The sequence below is a fragment of the Peromyscus eremicus genome, chromosome 6 (genome assembly GCF_949786415.1).
Source record: "Peromyscus eremicus chromosome 6, PerEre_H2_v1, whole genome shotgun sequence".
NCBI classification, from domain to species: domain Eukaryota; kingdom Metazoa; phylum Chordata; class Mammalia; order Rodentia; family Cricetidae; genus Peromyscus; species Peromyscus eremicus.
The window spans coordinates 129,404,478-129,408,634 of record NC_081421.1 but is presented as its reverse complement, the minus strand read 5'-3'; the positions used below and the strand labels follow the sequence as shown (position 1 = coordinate 129,408,634).

Sequence of the window (4,157 nt, the reverse complement as noted above, 5' to 3'; positions counted from 1 at the left end):
TGCGACCATGTGCACAGGGACACTGAATGCAGTTACTTAGTTTGTGGATACCAATCATGACCTCCTGCATTCTCAGGCCAGGCTTCTGGTGCTTCTGTTCAACATTGGGATTCACCCATCTGAGCCTCTTAATCTCTTTTATGTCTACCAATCTTCAGACTATTTTAGGTCACAGTGCAATTAATATTATTTGTTCACTCATTTCTTACCTGACTTAGCATGGTAAATGAAGCATGACTATTAGCTTATATGTGCCTGATGCTCTAGGAAGAGTCTCATTTAAAAGAAAAGAAAAGGAATGAATATAAAACTAGCTTATGGCACCCAACCCAAGAACTACCGCTGCCTGTAGTGGCTGTTTAAACAGTGGTGCACACAGCAAAGGGGCTTTGTCGCCTTTGGGAGGCTGTGCGGTGCCCCACAGAGTGAATCAGGAGGTTCTACAGTCCTGGAAAAAAAAAAGAAAGAAAGAAAACTAGCCTAGAGATGTTTGCTTTATCTAAGTGTTATGGTCCACACAGGGAAGAAGTAGAGCATATCTCAGCTTGACAAATGGAGAAACAAAGCCTCTGAGAAGGTCAATAACCAGCCTAGTGGTTGCCTCTCACCCACATTTCTGGGCTCAGTATTCTTTCAATTTTCCTACATGTGCCTACAATTCCATGCTCTGAAGAGTCAGACAGCTCTCCTGGCTGCTTGTTACAGTGTTGTTCTTTAGTCTATAAGACTACACAGGGTAGGTTTTCTCTGGAAACTACACAGAATTGCTGGGGATGTGTTACTCCAGTGTTTACTTTATAAACCTGGCCATGACAATATAGAATGAATTCTTTATTTCCTAAACTATGTTGTAAGCTGTTTATCAGGTTTTTTAAATTTGGCGCAAGACTGGTAATGAAATACTTATTTTCAAAAGCTTTAGAAAATGATATTTCATTCATCAGGAAGTTCCTCCAACAGATGAAAAGGAATCTGGTATAAGCGACATCTGGTGGCCTTGGAACCTGGGTCTAGCCATTGCTCTTTGTGCACTAGATAGTGAGATGACATTAAATGCAATGGATGGTGCTCATGACACCCCGTCTCCTCCTTCCTTAATGGCCATGCCCCAGGTATTTGCATTGCCTACAAGTGTTAAAGAAGGGTGTATTTATTTCCAGCTGCAGAGCTGAGCAAGTTTGCTCCCACCTATAATGACCTTTCAACCTCTTTGTAAATGTTGGCTTAGACCCAGTTCGAAGACATGATAGGAAGTCTGCAAAACAGTTCATTGCAAGGAAGAAACAGAGCAAGCGCCTCTGAGCAGAACAGGAAGATTGGGAGCCAGAAGGTTCCTTTTAATGTTCTAAAGCCACTATGCCTCTTGATATGATCATCTATGTCAGGTAATATAGCAGTCCTTACTTCTTGTTAAACAACTATTTATTTTATAATTAATTTAGATTTGTATAAAACTTCAAAGATAATAAGTGGGGTACATTTGCCCATATCAACTTCTTCTTTTACAGTCTTGTATTAATTTACCATAGTTAATTGACCTATATTGATATGTTACTATTAAGTACAGTCTATATTTAGACTTCCTGGGGTTTTAACTTAACGTTGATTTTTAAGTTATTGATTTCCATTATTAATTTCAAACCTTTATTTTGTGTTATTGTGCTAGTTTTCTGAGTCTGTAAGTCCCCCCACACCAGGGGACTTGAACAGGAATGTGGTACTGTGATGTGGTGAGGCAGGAAGCTGCAAATTAAGGTGTGAGACAGTGAGTTTCTCTACATGGTTCTAACAGATTATTAGTCCACTCCAGGCTTCCTTCATAGTGGTTAGGGCTCTGGAAACCCATGGCAGTCCTTGGCTGATGCCCACATAATCCCAATTCTAAGTTTTTCTTCACAGGGCTAGCCCTTCAGTGTCTGTCCCTTTCTCTACTTGTGTCTTCACAGAGCTTGCTCCTTGAGTCCTTTTCCCTTTTTCTGCCCTCTTATATTATAACTCCTGATTACATTTAGGACCCACCATAAGTCCACTATGTTATCTCAAGATCCAAAGACCACATTTCCAAATAAGGTCTTGTTCAGTAATAAGATGTATGTTTTGAAGCCAGTGTTCATCTCAGTGCAGATAGCCTAGAAAGTAAAATTCAGATAAGTCAGAAATAAATCCATAAATTCTCTTGTAAATAATTTGGCATGCTAAAATAATTGTACATTAAAGCATTTTCACTACATAAAAGAATAATTCCTATACCTACTATAGCTTATGTTTATAATGTCTCATTACTGGAATAATTTTACTAGATATTTACACACATAATTTCTGCTTAACTAATATCTTAATCCTCAAAACAAATGGGAACATTAGCTTTTAGGAAAAATAAGTAGGAATTCCCATTTCATTTATTGGATTATAGATTCTAGGATCTAGATGTTTGTTAATAACTCTTTAGTAACCTTCAAGTTTCTTGTTTTAATTTAATTTGTGATGTGTTCTTCGGAAAATACAGGATGTAGTGGCAGACAGGGCAGCACCATGACTTCCTGTTCTAAGTTGAACATGAACCCTTCTTTCATCCTTAGGAGCCCTGTGTCCTTGTGATATTAAACAATAATTCCAGTTTTCATCCTCCCAAAGTCAGTTAGAAAATAAATGAATTCTTTCTTCAAGCATAAAAATACTTATAAAAACTCAAATACTAGGCTTATAATTGCTTTTTTTTTCTTTTTCAAGTTTTTTTTTTTTTTTGGTTTTTCAAGACAGGATTTCTCTGTGTAGCTTTGCGCCTTTTCCTGGAACTCACTTGGTAGCCCCAGGGTGGCCTCAACCTCCCGAGTGCTGGGATTAAAGGTGTGCACCACCACCGCCCAGCTTTTTTCAAGTTTTTGATGTTGTATAATATGTGTTGATTTTTTTCCATTTCTTTGGACCCTAGTAAATAAATTATATTCTTGGGAATTTTAAGGAGGGGAAAAGTTGATGCAATTCTATTTCCATTAAAGACATATTTTTAAAAATCCAAATTGTGGCCTTTACATTGTTATTTCTAAGAATTTTCATAGATATATATTTTTCAAATTAAAAAAATCTATAACCTCACATCTCTCAAAAATTATCCAGTATACTAATTTTATTTTATATAGCCTAGACATTGTTGATTTAATTCTAGTCCACTAAGACAAATGCCATTATTTTACCTTGGGACTAAAAAACAAAATCATTTTCACCACAAATAAGTGGACTTTAAAAAAAATCACATCTTGTAAAGTCAACCAATAGTCCCTCTCATGAGTAAAAGGCAGCTGAGTTGTAGAAGTGATCTGCTGAAGCAAGACAGAGCACTTAACACCTTAGCTTGATTTAGTAGCCTGAATTATTGGATTATCTGTAACAGAAAGCAAAACCCTGGGATAACAGCATTAAGAACAGCTTTTGTTTTGATGAAGGATTGTAGTATTTTGGCAACTCTCTCTGTGATTTGATCAGTTTTGCTGTAATTATTTGTCAGTAGTTCTAAATATGCCAGTATCCCGGTTTTGCTTCCATTATGTTATCTCACTGGCAGCAGGTTTTAGGGTGACTTGGCTACTGTAAGATTTGTGGGATAAAAATAACACAGATTAAAAAGTGCCTGTAGAAGTCAAGCTATTGACTGTGAGGGATGTTAGAAAATAAAAATGACAGATCATTCACGTAGGTCCTAAACTTTCTAGAATTTGTGTTGTTACTACAAGATACCCAATTTACCAAATTGTTAAAACCTTCCTTGAGGGCTGGAGAGTTGATTCAGCTGTTAAAAGCATTTGTTGCTATTGCATTGGACCTGGGTTAAATTCCCAGCACCCACATGGAAACTTAGACCCATCTGTATCTTTAGTTCCAAGGATCCAACACCCCGTTATGACCTCTTCAGGCACCAACCACACACTCGCTACACATAAATGCAGGTAAAACACTCATACACACAAAATAAAATAAAATTGTTTTTAGCTTGGCAGTAGTGGTAGCACACACCTTTAAGCACTTGGGAGGCAGAGGCAGGAGGATCTGTGTGAGTTTGAGGCTAGGCTGGTCTACAAAGCTAGTTTCAGGACAGCCAGGACGGTTACACAGAGAAACCCTGTCACAAACAAACAAACAAATAAGTAAATAAATAAATA

The 4,157-nt window shown here is 37.4% G+C and overlaps 1 non-coding gene across 1 annotated transcript; it reads left to right on the top strand.

The window, feature by feature from the left end:
- Window positions 1–317: 317 nt before the first annotated feature.
- LOC131913930 (small nucleolar RNA SNORA68) lies at window positions 318–448 on the top strand. The gene has a single exon (XR_009380001.1). It is a non-coding gene; the product is annotated as a small nucleolar RNA SNORA68 (small nucleolar RNA).
- The last annotated feature ends 3,709 nt before the right edge of the window (window positions 449–4,157 follow it).